The sequence below is a fragment of the Aedes albopictus genome, chromosome 2 (genome assembly GCF_035046485.1).
Source record: "Aedes albopictus strain Foshan chromosome 2, AalbF5, whole genome shotgun sequence".
NCBI classification, from domain to species: domain Eukaryota; kingdom Metazoa; phylum Arthropoda; class Insecta; order Diptera; family Culicidae; genus Aedes; species Aedes albopictus.
In genome coordinates, this window is record NC_085137.1 from 138771066 (window position 1) to 138792947 (window position 21882).

Genomic DNA, 21882 nt, shown 5'->3' on the forward strand with positions numbered 1-21882 from the left:
GAGCCGTATCAGGGTGATCCGTCGGAAGTGGTCAAGTATGAAAAGTTAACCCAATCCATGCGATGCATCAAAACGCGTTTGTTTTGAACATGAATGAACCTAAAACACCATAATGCAGCCCCCATTGTTATTATTTTTTAGTAATTTTTACCAACCCTCCCGCGCAAACCTCCACCCTTCTCCACCGACCCACATTTTATTTCTCAAGTAACCACGCAGCCCATGCCGCAATTCACGCACAAATACGGTGCAAACAAAGCAAGCACTATCCCGCATGTACAAACAAAACCGAATCACAGTAGAAAAGAGATCCAGTAAAGCCAAGTTGAAGATATGTAGCTACAATGCGACTAGTAGTGGCCCTTTTAGTGGGCCCTCTCCACTCCAACCCGGCTCCAACTGCACAAACAGGGCAACGCACGCTTCATGCATGCAACACTGACCAAGCCGCATAGTTACCTGGGTTGCTTCTATCTGCATGAATTCTTACTCACCCAACTCGTAATGGTAGTACTCATGCATCAGTCAAATGACCGGACAAACCCGGCCACACGACCGACGAATTCGCTCAAACTTGTGCCATGTTTGATCGTTTATGACAAACAGTGCGTTAATCGAAGCGAGTTGGTCGTTCACCCGGCTAGGCGCGACCAACCCTCTAACCGGTGTGTAGACTCCAGAGACTGCAGAGTTAAAATCCCTCTTTTGCATTACATAGCAGTCAACCTTTACAGAAGTCAGTGTGCGGTAAATAATGTTGAAGAATTCCTCACCGAGGCAATCGCCACCTCTGAGCACTCAAAAGCAGTTCTCCCGTAAACAAACTGTAAACTTCGCAATGAAGAATGTCTTCATTGTGTTGGAGTACAGCGAATACATCTTCAATGCAAACATAATCATTCCGAACGAGAAAACCCCCGAACCCATTGATGATGACGACCACACCAATGACAATCTCCTCAACCCTAAGTTCAATTACCCCACCCATCCCTTGGGGTTGGATATCATGATGGTCAAAGATACCAACCATCAAAACGTTCCACACTTTACCAGGACTTACGACCTGTACTGCCGTGAATCGCATATCTGTCCCATTTGCACAGGAAATCCAACAAAGATGGGACAGATATACGATTCACGGCAGTGTAGCTCAGTTCTCAATAGATTCAAGTTCTTTCTGCTGCTGTGAGGAACTATCATCGCTAACAGTGTTGAATGAAATAATGTTGAAGAATTCCTCACCGAGGCAATCGCCACCTCTGAGCACTCAAAAGCAGTTCTCCCGTAAACAAACTGTAAACTTCGCAATGAAGAATGTCTTCATTGTGTTGGAGTACAGCGAATACATCTTCAATGCAAACATAATCATTCCGAACGAGAAAACCCCCGAACCCATTGATGATGACGACCACACCAATGACAATCTCCTCAACCCTAAGTTCAATTACCCCACCCATCCCTTGGGGTTGGATATCATGATGGTCAAAGATACCAACCATCAAAACGTTCCACACTTTACCAGGACTTACGACCTGTACTGCCGTGAATCGCATATCTGTCCCATTTGCACAGGAAATCCAACAAAGATGGGACAGATATACGATTCACGGCAGTGTAGCTCAGTTCTCAATAGATTCAAGTTCTTTCTGCTGCTGTGAGGAACTATCATCGCTAACAGTGTTGAATGAAACCCAAGAGCACTTTGAACAGCTAAAAACCTTACCTTCCATGTCGCTCACGTTAGAATGCTTACAGCGCCGCATTCAGTTAACCAGCGGCTAGTAATTCTTCGAAGACATTGGGCCCTTCGATTTCATCCTTGACGCAGACCTGAGGATAAGTAGGCCAATCCGAGAAGGCTTTCAGACTCTATCGCACCTCTTTATCCGTCATCGAACCAACCCCGTCTCATTGATGATGGATATCATCTGCTTGGAGAATCCACATTACGATTGTCCTTGAATGTTATAACGTTGGAGCGAAATATCAGTGCCTTCAAATGAAAATCTGAACTGGCCCGCGTTTGGTCGTACTGTCTTCAGCGGCATTTGGCCCTCAGCGCAGCTATATCCACTCCGTCGATTCTTTCGACTTCCTTGCCATTTTTGGAAAATATGACCGTTGAGACTGCATCGATTTGATGTACCTCCGGAACGTCCGAAAATTGAAGTCTACCGAAGGGTGCCCGCTTGGCCATCTCGGACATAACCGCGAGAATCTGATGGCATTGGTCAACTCATTCGGCGGAAAAGTGCACCACCGACACCAACGATGATCTAGCTGCCAGATAGCATACATAGCATATAAGTATTGATAAGGAGCCAAACCGGAACCGCCGGATAGAAATACAAAATACTTACCCTATTAATTTATTGAACTGATCGACAGTATCTTGAACCTACGACGGCAGCTAAAATACGGTGTTGTCACGCAAATCTCTCCTGCGAAGGTTCCTCGTACACCCAACTACCCATCTCTTGAGTTAAACTTCTGCAGAAACATTCGTGTCTGTCGCAGTTTCGTATTTTGCACGCAAAAACGGCTACGCTCAAAAATGTGTTCGGCCTACACATTTTTAGTAAACATCCATGCCGCACATTGACTGTGTTGGAAACACACATTTTTTGCCTTTCTCGTACACTAAGTGTACTGGAAAGGCTATATGTTCACTCCAAAAATGACTTTTTGATAGGAGGCTCGGAGATTCGAGTCATATATACCAATCAACTCAGCTCGACGAATTGAGGTGATGTCTGTGTGTGTGTATGTGTGTGTGTATGTGTGTGTGTATGTGTACAATCGAACTCACGTCACTTTTCGGCAGTAAATCTCAACCGATTTTAATGACCGACGGTTCATTCGACGCGGAATCTGGTCCCATTGTTTGCTATTGAAAATGGTTCGGATCGATCCAGCCGTTCCGGAATTATGGCCATTTAGGCGTTCCGGATCGGTACCCCAGGAAGGGGCTAGCTATGAAAATGCAACAAACCCACGCATGCGACACAACAAACCACGGCATTTTCGATAATATGATGAACGGTAAGCAAGAAAATAGTCTCAGACCATATCTGTACCGGTAATGTTCCGGAACCGGTTCCGAAGGTCCCACCAGAAGTGGCCAAATATAAAAGTGAACCAAACCCATACATGCGACTCATCAAATCGCAGCTTTTTCAATAACCTGATGAACGGTTAACAGGAAAATAGTCTCAGATCATATCTGAACCGGTAGTGTTCCTGAACCGGTTCCGGGCGTCCCGCCGGAAGTGGACAAATATAAAAATGAAACAAACCCATGCAAGCGACACGTCAAATCGCGCCCTTTGCGATAACCTGATGAACGGTTAGCAAGAAAATGGTCTCAGATCACATAAGAAACTACCGGTGTTTCAAAACCGGTTCCGGAGGTCCCGCCGGAAGTGGCCAAATATAACAGTGAAGCAAACCCAGGCATGCGACACATCAAGTCGCGGCTTTTTCAATAACTTGATGAATGATAAGCAAGAAAATAGTCTCAGACAACCTAAGATTCTACCGGAAGTGTTCCGGAACCGGTTCCGTATGTCCCGCCAGATGTGGCCAAATATAAAAGTGAACCGAACCCATGCATGCGACACTTCAAATCGCGGCTCCTTAGGCGACCTGATGAATGGTTAGTAAAAACAGTTTTAGACCATATTTGAGACAACCGGTGGTGTTCCGGAACCGGTTCCAGGTTCCCTCCGGAAGTGGCCAAATATTTTTTTTGTCTTTATTAACGAGATTTTTAACTCGAAGCTAGTTCATCTCGGGACCCTTCCCTTCCGAAGGAAGAACCTACGTTTTGTGAATATGTCGGGAGTGGGATTCGATCCCAGGCCCTTGGCATGATAGTCTTGTGTTCTAACCATCAAACGAGGCCCGCTCCACCGCCAAATATTTAAGTGAACCAAACACATGCATGCGACACATCAAATCGCGGCTCCTTAGGTAACCTGATGAACGGTTAGCAAGAAAATAGTTTCAGACCATATTTGGAACAACCGATGGTGTTCCGAAACCGGTTCCGAGGTTTCCGCTGGAAGTGGCCAAATATAAAAGCGAACCAACCCCATGCATGTGACACGTCAAATCGCGGATTTGCTGATAACCTGATGAACGGTAAGCAAGAAAATAGTGTCAGACCACATAAGAAACTACCGGTAGTATTCCAAAACTAGCGTTGGATGCTTCGTCGGAATTGAAAAGAGAGAAAAATTAAAGCAAGCGATAGATATCTTGACAAAACTAAGACGATCTCATCCAATCACACCATTTCAGATTCCTGAGGTGTAATAATGCAGAAGGATGGGTCAACGTTGTATGGGAAAATTAAAATTTAATCGTAATAACTCCGAACAAACTTTTTCAATTCTCTTTCGCGTCTAAAATGACTGCGTATTTTTTTTTGTGCGACTGGTAGCTTTCTCACGCACTGTAATGTGGTTGAAAGTTGTATGGGATTCAGTATGAAAAATTTCAGTTACTTTCATGTTTTTGTCAAATTTTACATGCATCTTGTAGCCAATGATAATAAAATATAGCGTGTGTAGAAGTGTGTAGAAAATACTTTGTCGAAAATCGTTAAGGTATCTGTGTTTGTGAAAATGTTGTATCGTCTTGGTGTTGGTCGGCCTCCAGTGATAGTGAAGGCGGTCAAGCTGTCAACTGAGAGGTCTGATATTTTTCAACTCTGCCTATACGTTGAACATAACGTCGGAATATGTGCCATCAATAAGTTTAAAGTCAATTCAATGATGGCTCTGATAAAATTCTAAGTAAAGTATTCTCATGATACAGGAACATTTCAGCTCACGTCAACGGAAACGTCATGAGTACATATTCGACGAGAAAGGCACTATCACCACTAGGTGGATCAATCCGGGTTTTTCTTAAAGTTTCTGGTAAATTAAGAAAAAGGGATCAAGTCTCCCCAGTCTCCCCTACTGCCGTTCTACGCATGATTATCCCATGTTATATGGGAATTGGGCGTGGAACGGCAGAATAAGATTCATGTAAAATTTGACAAAAAAAAAGTGCAAGCAAGTAAAATTTCCCAAAATAAAAACCCATTCAAATTTCAACCGTGTTACAGAGCGCGATGGCTCAACCACGTATAATTGTGCGCAGTAATTGAAATTGCAAAAAGGGATTGATGCTATAAAATTAAAATTTTCCCATACAACATTGATCCATCCTACTGTATAATTACGGTGGCAATTTTCAAGATAGCTTAAATGTTTATCAAGATTTTGTTCGTTCACGCATATGTATCGCTTGCATCGATTTTGTTTTGTTGTAATTTCAGCGATGCATCTAATCCTGATTCTGCAACACTGCCGGTAATCTTAGGTGTGCTCAGAGATTGGGTCAAAGACTATTTTCCTTCTGCCCGTTTATCTGGTTATCGAACATGTTTGGTGATTTAATATTTTGCATGCATGGGTTTGGTTCACTTTTTAAACTGGCCACTTCCGGCAAGACATCTGGAAACGGTTCCGGAAAACAACCGGTTCAGATATGTTATTTAGAAGAATGATTTGTGATTATCGGTGATAAACAGCTTGTTAAGCGTTTCGACCTACTATTCTTCGGTCATCAACAGACGCATTCAGCAGGATTCACCCCTTCAACTTCGTCAGTGTACTATATTATCGATTCAGATATGGTCTGAAACTATTTCCCTGCTTACCGTTCATCTGATTATCGATAAAGCCGCTATTTGGTGTGTCGCATGTCTGGGTTCGGTTCACTTTTTTTAATTGGCCACTTCCAGCAGGACACCTGGAACCGGTTCCGGAACACAACCGGTTCAGATATAGTCTGAATTTTTTTTCCTGCTTACCGTTCATCAGGTTATCGCAAAAGCCGCAATTCGATGTGTCGCATGCCTGGGTTTGTTTTTTTTTAATTGGCTACTTCCAGCGGGACATCCCCAACAAACATTTTTGCTATACAAGAGTGGAACAACCCAATCTTGAGCAAACTTTAGCTTAAGAAACTATCATTCAGCTAGTCATGTTACTTGGGTTTAGAACCGGTTCCGGAACAGATATGGTCTGAAACTATTTTACTGCTTACCGTTCATCTGATTATCGATACAGTCGCTATTTGGTGTGTCGCATGCCTGAGTTTGGTTCACTTTTTTAATTGGCCACTACCGGCGGGACACCTGGAACCGGTTCCGGAATACAACCAGTTCAGATATGGGCTGAAACTATTTTACTGCTTACCGTTCATTTGGTTATCGAAAAAGCCGCTCTTTGGTGTGTCGCATCCATGGGTTTGGTTCACTTTTTAGTTGGTCACTTCAGGCGGGACGCCTGGAACCGGTTCTGAAACACTACCGGTTCAAATATAGTCTAAAACTACTTTGCTACTTACCGTTCACCAGGTTATCGCAAAAGCCGCAATTCGATGTGTTGCATGCCTGGGTTTGTTTTTTTTTTTAATTGGCTACTTCCAGCGGGCGCCTGAAACCGGTTCCGGAACACAACCGGTTCAGATATGGTCTGAAACTATTTTACTGCTTACCGTACATCTGAGTATCGATACAGCCGCTGTTTGATGCGTCGCATGCATGGGTTTGGTTCACTTTTTTAGTTGGCCACTTCTGGCGGGACACCTGGAACCGGTTCCGGAACACAACCGGTTCAGATATGGTCTGAAACTATTCTCCTGCTTACTGTTCATCAGGTTATCGAAAAAGCTGCTGTTTGATGCGTCGCATGCATGGGTTTGGTTCACTTTTTTAGTTGGCCACTTCCGGCGGGACACCTGGAACCGGTTCTTGAACACTACCGGTTCAAATATAGTCTGAAATTACTTTCCTGTTCACCATTCAACTGGTTATCGAAAATGCCGCAATTTGACGTGTCGCATGCATGGCTTATGTTCACTTTTATATTTGGCAACTTCCGGCTGGACACCCGGAACCGGTTCCGAAACACTATCGGTTCAGATTTAGTCTGAGACTATTTTCCTACTCCCCGTTCATCAGATAATCGAAAATGCAGTGGTTTGATAGGTCGCATGCATGGGTTTGTTGAATTTTCATATCTGACCCCTTCCTGGGGTACCGGTCCGGAACACCTAAATGGCCATAACTCCGGAACGGCTGGCCCGATCTGAACCATTTTTAATAGGAAACAATGGGGCAATACACCGCGTCGAATGAACCATCGGTCGTTGAAATCGGTTCATATTTACTATCTAAAAATGAGGTGACCTTTTTGTACACATACACACACACACACATACATACACACACACACACACACATACATACACACAGACATCATCTCAACTCGTCGAGCTGAGTCGATTGGTATATAACACTTGACCCCTTCGTGGGCTCTATCAAATTTTCGTTTTTGGAGTGAACATATAGCCTTTCGGTACACCTTGGTGTACGAGAAAGGCAAAAATCGGTAGAAATATACTGGAGGAATCCATGATGGAATCGCAGGAGGAATTTCTGGAGGAATCTCAGGATGTTTCCCGTAAGTATTGCAGCAAGTAAGTATGATAGGAGAAATCCCTAGAAGTATTTCTGAAGGAGCCCTAATGGGAATTTATTGAAGAATTCCAGCTGGAATTCATGAATGAAAGCCAATAGAAGTTCTTGGGGAAATTCCCTGTGGAATTTCTGGAAGAACCTCTGGAGTAAGTCCTGTATATATCCTTGAAGAAATTTGTAGAAGAATCACCAAATGGATTTTTTTTAATCCCAGGCAAATTTTCCTGTTGAATCTCCGGAAGAACTGCCCTAGTAGAATTGCTGAAGGTACCACAGTGAGAACTTTTGAAAGAGTTCTAAGTGGAATTGCTGGATGAATCGCAGCATGAGATGCTTGAATCCTAGCCACAACTCCCGGAGGAAAGCCAATATAAGCTCCTGGAGGAATTCCATGACAAATTTCTGAAAGAATCTCTGAATAAAACCTCTAAGAAATTCCTGGAAGCATCACCGGAGGAACTTATGAAAGGATCCCAGGAAGATTGTCTTGAATAATTCCACCAGGAATTCCTGAAGGAATCCCAATAGATTTTTTTTAGAGGAATCCCTAGAAGAATTTCGAGAAGTATCATAATAAGAATTTCCGAAGAAATCTTAGGAGAAATTGCTGGATTAATCTCTGCAGGAATTTCTAGTACATACAACCCCATCAGGAATGCCTGGAGATACCAAAGGGAAGTTTATTGAAGAAATATCGGGAGGAATCCATTAAGGAAGCCTAGAGAAATCACTGTATGAATAGATAGAGGTATTTCTGGAGGAATCCATGGAGAAGTCTGTTGGGTTTAACGGGCATGGTGGTCTCGTGGCTACCGCTTCTGATTCGTATGCAGAAGATCATGGGTTCAATCCCTGGTCCGTCCCTTTCATCTTACTTTGTATCTTTCTATCTTTCTCTTCTCTTCATATACAACTCATGCATATTCATATGTTCATAGCCATCGCTAGAACCAGAAACGAATTGAAAAAAAGTCGTTTCCCTCCCTTCCAACTTCCACTCACATCACAGTGTATATAACGCCTACAAGTTATGCAACCAATCTATCACCTTACGAACACTATAAATAACCCCTATCCATGGATCGCATCACCGACCCAACGGTGACTTCCAGATCTCCCATCCTTTCCGTCTAACAAATACCCCAGTCCGTGCTGGTTGTGGGGATGCAGAGGTGATCTTGGTCTTTAGTAGCAACAACCAGCACACTCTAACATTCATTTCCCTTCCCAACTGACTATTGATTCAAAATGCATGAGCTGCTTAAATTGCACTTTGAGAATAAGTGGAGTGTCCCAGCCCTTATTCATTTGGATCTCAGTGCAATTGGTACCAGCTCAGATCAATCACGGAGAAGCAACCATTGATATGTATAGTCAGATTTGATCGTTGATCGATCGTTGAGGAATACATGGATAAGTCTGTTGATTCTTCTTACCAATATCCAAAACGTTCAACAGGAATAAAAAAAATCCGGGTGTGTTAAAGTTATGTTCAATTGTGCCATTAATAAATATTGGAATTATATTGTGCAGTTGTAAATTTTGGGTGACTGGAAAAATTCTAGAGGGTGCCAAATTTGTTCTAGGGGGTGCTAGGCACCCCTCGAACCCCACCTAGCTACGCCAATGGTTTCATCAAGTCTCAGGAGTGTTTTGAGTGTCTAAGGAGGATTTAGCGACCTTCAAGGGATCTCAGGGGTGTCATTGTATTTTGGAGAAGTCTTGAGGGGTCTCAAGAATGCTTCTTAGGCGATTGAAGGGGTTTCAAGGTGATTTTGAGACTTTACGAGGAATCTCAGAAGGATCCTTGGGGTTCAAGGGGGTTTCATGATCGCTTCACAGCACCACAGGTGGATGCTGGGGTGATTTCAGACGTCTCAGGGTCTCGAGGGTTTCAAGGTATTTCAGAGGTTTGAGGAAGATCCATGAGGGTATCTGGAGTTTTCCGGGGGTCTATGGGGGTATCATGTACGGCCTTGAAACTCCTACAATCCCTCCGAAACACTTCTTAGCCCTCGAGTGATCACGCTGTTGTATTTTGTACAACACGTTGAAAAAATCTCGCTAGCGTGGTCACTCAGGTACAGGGGATGGCCAAAATGTTTGGGATAGGCAACTTTTTTTCTCCCACAAAAAAAAAAACAACATGCTGTAACTTTTCATAGAGTGCAGCAAAAAATCTCAGATACTGACTGTTTGTCAACCTATTATATGTGCATCATTGGTACAAATTTGAGCTCGATTGATTAATTTTTCGCGAAGTTAGAACCGTTTGTGTAAAACACTATTATTTGGACAACTAATTTTTGAACTGTCATATCTCGGAAACCAGTGAACCGAATTGAATGAATTTTTTTAACGTTTATCAACAATATACTGATACTTAATACGAGTTACTACATTTAATTACATTTAATAAGTTTGTTATAAAATGTAATATTTTCTCACGGCAAATTAAGTTATACCGGATTGAAATTTTTACCCATATAGAGGAAAATAAGTAAAATTTACAATACCATACAAACATTACTGAAAATGTTCTACCTTCAATCTTAATAGGCTCTAATATATCTGATTAGAGATAACTTGAGAACAGAAGTAGAAAATCTTTGGATATCAACACTAAAATTTATTGACATTGATGTAAAAAAATTACATTTTTTCGAGAAAAATCCAAAAAGTGTCAATCTATGAAAACTTTTTTCAACGTTTAAAAAGTACCTATGTTTTAATAGTTTGTGAAGCATTTACATATCGTTAGTGTACATTCAAAATTTCATTCAATTTGGTTCACTGGTTTCCGAGATATGACAGCTCAAAAATGAGTTGTCTGAAAAATAGTGTTTTACCCGAACGGTTCTAACTTTGCGAAATATTAATCAATCGAGCCCAAATTTGTACCAATGATGCACACATAATAGGTTGATAAACAGTCAAAATTTGAGATTTTTTGATGCACTCTATGAAAAGTTATAGCTTGTTGAACTTTTTTGTAAGAGAAAAAAAAGTTGCCTATCCCAAACATTTTGGCCATCCCCTGTATATCTGTACAATATTCCGGTGTTTCCGGTGTTGCATGATAAGATGTTGAGGTAAAAGTTCCCGGTGGGCATAGCTGGCGTTGCCCTCAAAAATGGTTGGTACAAAAAGGAGATGAGTGCATTGGATAAGATGGGTAGACCTGGTAGAACGTTATCTGTCCAGTATTGGGCGGCTGCCGTTGATTATTGTAAGTTATCTTGAATGTAATGTTTAGCAACTAAATGTATTCATGTACAGTTATTCAGTATATGATTGGTACGATGATTGTTGCTTGGTTGTGGATAGGATATTTGTAAACAGAAAAACATTGATAAATTCATAACATTTGCATTAATTACAGCCAGTCAAAAAATCCAATTCTGTCTAAACCCCAATTACTAATCCAAACCACTACCAATCAGCCTAATGATTTATTTACCCACTGATGACATGTCAATTCTACTGTTTATCCATATTGACCCCATCAGAAGTCGATTCCACTACAATTTTCACCGTCACTTATTAATTCATCCCATTGGAGCCTATATTGGAAAAAGCTTCCACCATCAAACGAAAGCCTTCACATGGAGGTCTAAAGAGAGGTACGACGACGACATGCAGGTACAACAGGGCACCGTCAGTTGGTTTAAGCGTCAAAGTTGATTGACATCATCATCGAATCATTTTCCCGAGAGAAATGACACGTACACGTTCGTTAATTATGCCATAACATGCGGATAAGTGTAGGTACGTTCATGCAGCAGCACCATAAAACGGGTACGGTGGCATGTGTGGTGGTCCTGTCTGTGTCCTTATTTACATGCTGCTCTGCATGAAAAATTCAAAGCTTAAAGAGCGCATTAAAACATTCATCAGTCCTCACCGCCCGCCCCGCCCCACGTCCGTGAGCAGGAGGAGAACCGATGCGCATTTCCATGGAGACGCTTGGTGCACTACATTGAGTAGTAGATACATACTAAATAAGGATAATGAGGGGAAGGGACATTTAGAAATGCAACAAAAAACTTAAGTTACACCGGGGCAAGTTGAAACGGGTGGGGCAAGATGAAACACGAAGTTTTGAAACAGATTTCAATACAATTTGGTAATTTATCCTTCGTTAAAAGATTGTTTGGATCAAAAACTATGCGTTATGGCGATCAAACTGTTTATCATCATTAGAAAACATCATGTTAACCTGCTGTTTCATCTTGCCCCACCCGTTTCAACTTGCCCCGGTGTACCTTATTTAGAACAGTTTCAAGCGGCTTGGATCACGGCAAATAATGTTCTACATTTAAGGACATAAAACATTTTCTCTGATATGCAACTGAAAAACTCGTTCAACTCAAATTTCGTTAAAATGTTTCTGCAAAAAATGTCTTTCCGTTATTCCGACAACAACTCGCATTGAAGTTATAACAATCTTTATTATAAAGCATTACTTCTCGAACCAAAATTTTGTGTTGACTAGCATGGGATGACTAAAGCACAAAGCAGCATACGTTCCATTTAACAAGAATCTGTCGTCGAGGCACAATGCAGCGTGAGGCAATTTCCCCTGAGTTCCTAACAAGCGAAAAGTATCATCCGGTGTTTTGTTTCTGCTCACTCGCTGGAAATTGGATTGTATGGCAGACAGTGTCAGGCACGTACGAGAGCTTTCACGCAATTCTAGATTTAAAAAAGTGGGCCAATTAGGATGCTGCTGTTTTTCGAAGGATTGCGATATTAAAGGAAAGCCTTAATGTTTGCTTCCTTTTGCATAACTCAGAGCTACACTTCAGGATTACCTTCAAAGATTCCTACAGGATTTTTAAAAATTCCTCTTGAAATTTCTTCAGGAATTTCTCCAAGAATTCCTCCAGAATTTCCTCCAGAAATTCCTCTAGGAATTCCTTCAGGATTTTCTTCAGGTATTCCTCCAGGATTTCCTCCAGAAAATCTTCGATTAGATTCGATCAGGATTTCCTTCAGAAATTCCTTCTGGAATTCCTCCAGGAATTCCTTCTGGAATTCCTCCAGGAATTCCTTCTGGAATTCCTCCAGGAATTCCTTCTGGAATTCCTCCAGGAATTCCTTCTGGAATTCCTCCAGGAATTCCTCCAGGAATTCCTCCAGGAATTCCTCCAAGAATTCCTCCAGGAGTTCCTCCAGGAATTCCTCCAGGAATTCCTCCAGGAATTCCTCCAGGAATTCCTCCAGGAATTCCTCAAGGAATTCCTCCAGGAATTCCGCATGGAATTCCTCCAGGAATTCCGCCTGGAATTCCTCCAGGAATTCCGCCTGGAATTCCTCCAGGAATTCCTCCTGAAATTCCTCCAGGAATTCCTCCTGAAATTCCTCCAGGAATTCCTCCTGAAATTCCTCCAGGAATTCCTCCTTGAATTCCTCCAGGAATTCCTCCAGGAATTCCTCCAGGAATTCCTCCTGGAATTCCTCCAGGAATTCCTCCTTGAATTCCTCCAGAAATTCCTCCTTGAATTCCTCCAGAAATTCTTCCTGGAATTCCTCCTGAAATTCCTCCAGGAATTCCTCCTGAAATTCCTCCAGGAATTCCTCCTGGAATTCCTCCAGGAATTCCTCCTGGAATTCCTCCAGGAATTCCTCCAGGAATTCCTCCAGGAATTCCTCCTGGAATTCCTCCAGGAATTCCTCCTGGAATTCCTCCAGGAATTCCTCCTGAAATTCCTCCAGGAATTCCTCCTGAAATTCCTCCAGGAATTCCTCCTGAAATTCCTCCAGGAATTCCTCCTGAAATTCCTCCAGGAATTCCTCCTGAAATTCCTCCAGGAATTCTTCCTGAAATTCCTCCAGGAATTCCTCCTGAAATTCCTCCAGAAATTCCTCCTGAAATTCCTCGAGGAATTCCTCCTGGAATTCCTCCAGGAATTCCTCCTGGAATTCCTCCAGGAATTCCTCCAGGAATTCCTCCAGGAATTACTCCAGGAATTCCTCCAGGAATTCCTCCAGGAATTCCTCCAGGAATTCCTCCAGGAATTCCTCCGGGAATTCCTCCTTGAATTCCTTCAGGAATTCCTCCTTGACTTCCTCCAGGAATTCCTCCTTGAATTCCTCCAGGAATTCCTCCTGGAATTCCTCCAGGATTTCCTCCTGGAATTCCTCCAGGAATTCCTCCTGGAATTCCTCCAGGAATTCCTCCTGGAATTCCTCCAGGAATTCCTCCTGGAATTCCTCCAGGAATTCCTCCTGGAATTCCTCCAGGAATTCTTCCTGGAATTCCTCCAGGAATTCCTCCTGGAATTCCTCCAGGAATTCTTCCTGGAATTCCTCCAGGGATTCCTCCAGGAATTCCTCCAGGGATTCCTCCAGGAATTCCTCCAGGGATTCCTCCAGGAATTCCTCCTGAAATTCCTCCAGGAATTCCTCCTGAAATTCCTCCAGAAATTTCTCCAGGAATTCGTCCAGCGATTTCCGATGATTTTTCTCAGAAATTACTCCAGGAATTCCTCCAGAAATTTGACTGGAAGACGCTTCGGTTTAAACGTTCTTCGCCGAGGAGCTTAAGAACCGTGCTGCGGATATTCCGGAAGGTAGAAACCTAAAGATAAATGCAACGTCATCAAGAACGCCTTCACCGCCTTTTGGGTCAGTTAGGCACCCGGAGAAAGCAGTGGATCAGAGATAATAGCTGGAGGAAGATAGAGGCAGGAGCGAAGAAACGCCAAAGCAGCGATAGAGCGAGCGAAAACACGAGGAGCCAAAATTGTACCCGTCAGAATTGCATACGGTCGCCATGTAATGTATGTCGCAATATGATGTTACGTTAGACTTGATTATTTGACCCTCATGAATTGTGAAAATTCTCAGATTTGCTCTGAGTTTTATAATGCTGACAATACAATGATGATGAAATTAACTCAGATTAGAAATGTCATGCTAGATACCCAAGTAACAATTTTGATTTTATCGAAGTTTTTTAGCGATTCAAAAACCCTAACCATAAAACCATTGATGCCGACTTGAAAATATTCTCGAGCTCCTTTATGCCTCCAAAAGTCCACGATCTGGCTAGTTGGCCCAGCCTTATTATGATCTACAGGACTTCGTATGCAAACCGGCTTAGGATTTCAGGTTGTATCATAGTTTTATAAACCTTCTAAATATACAGGGTGCGGCAGGAAAAAATGCGAAAAGTTCAAGGCACAAGCACAAGCTAAATATGGGATATATATGACTATTTTTCATGAGAGTGTATCAGTCAATGTCTATATTCTAGCACTGAAAAATAAAATTGAACATAATTGATGTTTAACATGTGATAATGTAAGCCTAATAAGCGGATATCAATAAACTGCGCGCCCAATGGCCATTAAACAAAATGACTATAACAGTAACAAAATTAGCTTAAATTTGATGAATAACCAGACCACACTGATCCAGAGCCATGTAGTTTCACATACTAGATGAAATAAGTACATATATTTGATGATATTGTAGAGAAAAATAAAAAAAAATGTTTTATCAGATACGAAATTTAACGACCTGTGTACTTTTCTGCGGTTTGAAAATTCTGATTGTCTTCAGTTTCAGGCGCCGCCCTGTAAAAATTAGTGACCAAAATGGGAAATTTTTTAATTAAATTTTCAGAAAACTAGCCTATTATAGATCATGGAATGTTGAAACATAGATTGCTTAATGTCAAATGGACGAAAACGAGGTTTGAAGTTGAAAAACACTTTCGCATTTTTTCCTGCCGCATACTGTAACCATATTCTGACTTGTCAAATATTTGTTTTGATTGTTTTTCACTATCAATGTTCGATCGTCTGAATAAATTATGCTTGGTTATTTATTCAGCCATCAATTGGAAAGATGCCGGTCTGGAATTCAGGTTTGTTTTCCCATTTTAATACGTGTCAGGATACATGCAACGGGGAATTTGTGGTGAATGTGACTGTGATAATGACAGAAAATAAGTGCGCCACACAAACTGTGAATTAATAGGAAGTTAAATGCATTCAATATACTCGGTGGAATTGGGTGTGAAAAAGGATTTTTCAACATAGCGGAGTTTCAAAAACATTATGTAATTTTTCTGAAAATAATATGACAGAAACCTGTTGAATCGTTGAGTTTGATCTAAAGCGCTGTACGTGAAATCATAAAATTGAGTAATGATTTTTCTGTATTTACATAAATTATCCCGGCTAGGCGACATATTTTTCTGATAAAACTCTGCGTTCCTGATGATTTCTCCAATAGGGCTAACCCTCCTAAGCTGGCCATAACTGAGCTTATGATAGAACTAACGGTCTTATCACAGCATTTCATACGGCCACGAAATCTTTTGTTGGTTCTAAGCGTTGCCTCACAGTTTTGTTTATTTGTTTACAAGAAGGAATATCTCTGACAACAACCGCAAATGCAAGTTTTATTTAAACGGCATATAATTAGTGATAAAACTAATTCATGACCACTTGAAAGTCTTAAAATGACGTTGTTTATAGCAGAAGTTATATGGTAGTTTTATGGAATGCCAAAGGTGCAAAGTAAAAAACTACCACATAAAACTAGTATAGAACAACTAGCTTTTCCACATGATCGTATAAAACCAGGATAAAAAATGAATAAATCTTCAAGGCATGTTGATTGTTACTTGGGTAATGTAACATAATATAAAACTGAAAATTTCTTCGTTCTAGAGATTCATCATAGCATTCATAGTACAAACATAACAAAAAGATTGGGCACATAACTTCTTAAGAATTAATAGGTTAGCAATGGATAAGTTGCTTCAAAATAAAGCTGCGTTTTTGTTTCTACTCAAAACGTTGTTATTTTTCGCATAATTGTATGGCTGCTGTTGCTGCTGACTGCCGTCATCCCGTCGTGTCGGTCGGTGCAGATGATGGTTCTGCTGGAATTTAGGTTCGCCCGTGTTATCATAATATGCTACACGCCTGCGCATCATCAGCGTAATCAAAAACCGAATTTCACAGATCCAGAAGGAAAAAAACAAGCACGACGACGGCGTGCTGTTTATGCTTGTAGCTTACGCCAAGCAACAGCGAAGCCAAATGTTTCTTCCGTTGCTGAGACCGTAAGTGTGGGTGTGATTGATCAGTTTCTATCTATCTTGCTATGTGTGGAGCCAGAAAGCTGATGTAAACATTTGATGGATCAATGTCACCTTGCGTTACAGTACCGGACTGTAATGCTGTTTTTGAGTTGGTTTTGATGTTGGTCGCTACAGCTTTTTTTTCGAATTGAATCACACATTCGGAAGACCATCAGGTGGCGGAAGCATAATCTGCCACAAGCGAAGCAGGATTAACGTGTGTGAGGTTTCACACTCGAAACATGACCCGTTAGAATCAGGTCAGGATGAAGCTGAGTTCTGCGAATTGTTTGCAGCACGAATTGGGCCCGAGGCTTTACGCGTTTATGCCGTTTTGGCAAATCATTTTCGGGAGCTTAGATGGAAGTTATGTGTTTGTGTTTCAAAAAATAAAAAGCGGGTTACCCTGGGTGAGAAGGAGCTTTCACAGTCCTTTAAATTTCCAGTATCCCTCATTAAAATGATTATTTCACAGAACTGTGCTTTATCTCCGGCATCTTGAACGCACGAAGATGCGCTGCACCACACCTTTCCTGGACAGTGAACAAACAGTCTAATTAACTGTGCTATAAGAGTATACGTGCTCAAGAGTTTACTCTAGATACCGCTTTTATGCAACAGAAGATAGTCCCTTGTTCGTTCTACACCTCGTACGTACTAACCTCCGTTTGTGTTTTATATTCATAGTATCGCCCTGTGCTTTATCCGAGTGAAGAAACAGCTTGTTGAAGTAATTGGACGTGCTCACTTCCGGTTCAATGGATGTCCCTTGGCTCTTTCATTTGTCTTTTCAACAAAAGTTTGGGGAAGATCGTGGAGTAACGCTGTGCTTGGCAGTAATAGGTCAACATAGGATGAGAGAAAACAAAAAAAGACAAAAGAAGACAGAAGACAGAAGACAGAAGACAGAAGACAGAAGACAGAAGACAGAAGACAGAAGACAGAAGACAGAAGACAGAAGACAGAAGACAGAAGACAGAAGACAGAAGACAGAATATCCGCCTTAATAGTAAATGAACTTTTGAAATTAGAGGACTGTTATAAAAAACATGTTGTTCATTACATCGTTCAAAATTTTTCAAATCAAGTCATTCAAGTTGCCTACTGACTTCTTCCCCGAATCATGACCCTAACGGCTAACTCAATATTAAAGCACAGTTATCTTCAACGCAATCTTTCCTCTCTAGAAACAAATTAATCCCCGCATCGAATCATAATCACCATCAGCACAGTACATAGCAACATAATTTTCCATCCACTCCCAGTTGCCAGTTCTATACGGAAAGTGAACGCAATCCGGGGCCAAAAGCCTCAATTTTCAAATTAACATAACGCATATCGAATGTACACCATCATAATTATCTCCATCAGCTGTGGAGTTGGCTCCCCTTTCCGCAGCACACTCGTTACACAGTGCTGGAAGATGCTCAACCATGAACAATTAATAGCCCCACGCAGTACCCCCACCTAGTGGAGACTAACAAAAGGCATCACAATAATACGCATAGAGAAAGCACCACAGGCATCATCAAGACCGAGCTCAGAGTTCTAGGAATGGATGGTTACTGTGTAAAGTGGAAATGAAGCCTTCATCAGTTAGCTAGATTGAATCATACGTAGATAATGGCTATATTTCCTTCAGTGTGAAATCGACTGGGTACATACCTACTGCGAGACGATTGGAAACTTTCGGACTTGTACTATGGGGAGTAGAGGAAAACTAAAATGTTATGGAATTAATTATATGAGAACAATGTATGATTCAGTTTCCTTTACAAAATTTTACCAAACATTGAAAAACTTACCATAAAACTTGTTTTTGTCAATGACTTGGTATGCTGTGGTGACATATCATAATGTATGTACATGTATAACACAAATTTACTTGTTAATTATTTGTTTATCGTATATATAAAAGGTGGGTCACGAAAGTAGGCCACCTGTCTGCACCGGTTGATCTGGGAAACAGCACAGCTACCGAAAGGAAGGAGTAATCTGCCTCATTCACAAAAAGGCGACCATTTGGAATGTGAGAGCTTCAGAGCGTTCCCTATTTTGAATGCTGCCTACTAAGTGTTATTCCAGATCATCTTCCGTCGTCTGTCACCTAAAACGAATGAGTTCGTGGGAAGCTATCAAGCCGGCTTCATCGACGGCCGGTCGACAGCGGACCAGATCTTTACCTTACGGCAAATCCTCCAGAAATGCCGTGAATATCAGGTCCCAACGCATCACCTGTTCATCGAATTCAAAGCGGCATACGACAGTATCGACCGCGCAGAGCTATGGAGAATCATGGACGAAAACGGCTTTCTTGGGAAGCTGAAAAGACTGTTTAAAGCAACAATGGACGGTGTGCTGTGTGCAAAACTGCGTGAGGGTTTCGGGTGAACTAATCAGTTAATTCGAATCTTGCCGTGAACTGCGACAAGGTAACGGACTCTCATGCCTACTCTTCAACATCGCTTTGGAATGTACAGGTATACCTCGATTTAGTGGACATTTCAATTTTCGAAATGTCTATAAAATCGAATTTTACATAAAATCGAAGCAAATTTTTTTATTTAATTTTTATGTAAATTTTATACCAAAATATACCAAAACATATAAAAGCTGCATGAAAATTGAGTTTTCGATAAAAGGCTCGGAGTTTTTGGCATATTTTAGTAATTGTCGCTAATTAACGAATAAACCACTATCTCGCTATTTTGCTGCGATCAAAAACTTATGGCTCCAAAACTATGTATGGTTGATTTAAAAGACAATTTTTTGAACAATGGACATGCACAATGGCGTTATTTGCATAAATGTCCCAAAAAATGAAAAAGTATATAAGTTCCTCCAGGGATCCCATCTGAACTTCCTCAAGGGGTTCCTTCGGAAATTTAGAGATTCGTGAGAAGCACCTGATAGAGCGAGCTTCTATATGAGTAGTGTAGGTTTGAGCCGTTATCTGCTCGGTCGCCTTTTGTTGCAATTCTGGGGTGTTAAATAAAATTTAACCCAGAATTCTCAAATTTATTAAGGCGGTCTCCGATTAAAACATCATGTTACAGAATATTTCAGAAAATCTTCCATGTGTTCCTCCAGAAGAGTCACTAAGAATTATTCAACGAAATTTGCTTCACCAATTCCTCCATGATTTTTCACAAATCACTTCAGAGATTGTTCGAGAAATTCGCATAGGGATTACTTTAGAAATTCTTTTGATTATTTATTTATTAATTTCTCTAGGCATTCGTTCAAGACCCAAGCAACCACGATGCACAATAAATCACCTGGAGGCGAATATATTTCTATTGATCTATAATGGCCGCTTAATAGGGATTTTTTTCGAGATTTCTATAGAAAGTCTACCAAAAATTCTTCGGAAATTCTTCTATTCTATTTTTGTTTGCGGAAACTTGTCCGAGTATTCGGCCAAAAAAATTTTCTCGGATTCTTTCAAAAAATCTTCCATGGGTACATTCAGAAATGTTCTTCATAGATTTGTTTCGAAATTCCTTCTTTTCTATAAATTTCACAAAGAATTCTTTCAAATCATCTTTCATGATTTAATTCTAAAATTCCTCCACTTTTTGTTAAAAATTTATTTATGAAAATGAGTAGAAATTCTTACAAAAATGCGTTCAGAGATGTCCACAGAAATATCTTCAGATATTTATTAAGAAATTTCTTCAGAGATTCCTTTAATAAACCTTACAGCGATGCCTTCAGAAACTATTTTTCAGAAAATGTTTCAAAAGTTCCTACAAAAATATGAACTAGGGTTACTTTGAAAATTCTTCCAATTTCTACAGAAATTCCACTAGGGATTTCTCCAGAACTTTCAGAAAGAGTTGTGTATGATTTTTTTGTAGAAATTTATCCTTTACCTTTTTTCTGAGACTTTTTAGTTTTTTCGCAAAAAATCCTTTGGAAATTCTTTCAAGCATTCTCTCAAACGATCCCCCAAGGATTTATTCCAAAACTTTCTCCGAGGTTTGCTTTAGAAATTGCTCCAAGGATTTTTTAAATCTAAATTTCTGTCAGAAAAACTTCCTGGGATTTCTCTAGAAATTCATCCAGGGTTTCTTTATAAAAGAAATGTGAGAACTTTTCGGGAATTTTATAGAAACTTACCTGGGGGTTCCATCACAAATTTTTCGAGGAATTCTGTCAGATAATCTACCATGGCTTTTATTATAAATTCGACTAATAATTTCTTCAAAATATCTCTAGATTTTCCTCCATGGATTTTTTTTACAAATTTCACCAAGGATGACTTTGAACAAACTTCTACAGATTTTCCGATAGTACTTTCATTGCTGGAATCCATCCTAGGATTGGTTAAAAAATTTTCACGAGTTCCTGAAAAAATCTTCCAGGTATTCTAAAAGACACTCTTTCAAGAACTTCTTTGGAAACTGTTCGTAGATTTAGTTCAAAAAATCATCCAGGAAATCCTAAAGAAATTCATTCAGAATTTGTTTTCACAAATCCAAAGAGATTCCTCCAGACTTTTTTTAAAGCATTCATCCAAAAAACCTTCCATGAAGTTTCTCAAAAATATTCCATGAACTTTTTTTTAGAATATTATTCACGGATACATTGAGAATCAGAAGCTCAAAACTTCTTCTAAATTTACTCAGGAGATTTCAAAAGAACTGTCTCCTATGAATGCTTCAAGAATGCTACAAGAGATCATTAGGAAAATTCCCAAAATTTATTCACAATCCTTTAAGTATTCCTTCAAGATATTTTTGTTCCAGAAACGTTTCCAAGGATTTCTTAAGAAAGTCTTTGGAAATCATCCAAGATTACTTCAGAAATATATCTACCGATTTTGCAGACTTCTTCAGAGGATTGCTATGGAAATGCTGGAAGACATTCTTGCAGAAATTCCGCCGGGTATTCCTCTATGTATTTCCTCAGAAATTCCTCCAGGATTTTCTCCAAGCATACCTCTAAGATTTTTTGTATGGATTTCTCAAGAAATTCGTTAAAAAAAAGTTTAGTATTTTTATTTGGGGATTTCTCCAAGATATTTTTTTTTCAAAAATATCAAGAAGTTTTTTAACCATTTCACCAAAACTTTTTAGTTATTCCATCCGAAACTTCTCCGGAATCCATCTATTCTAAAAATATTCCTTGTTTTCAGAAATTTATTTAGAATTTACAGATTTTTTTAAATTTCTTCTTGAATATAATTTGAATTGTGTCAGAAATTTCGGCAGGGATTTCTTCAAAAGTTGTTCCA

The 21882-nt window shown here is 40.4% G+C and overlaps 1 pseudogene; it reads right to left on the reverse strand.

The window, feature by feature from the left end:
- Positions 1–1749: 1749 nt before the first annotated feature.
- Positions 1750–20817, reverse strand: LOC115263036 (glutaredoxin-3-like; annotated as a pseudogene).
- Between the last annotated feature and the right edge of the window lie 1065 nt (positions 20818–21882).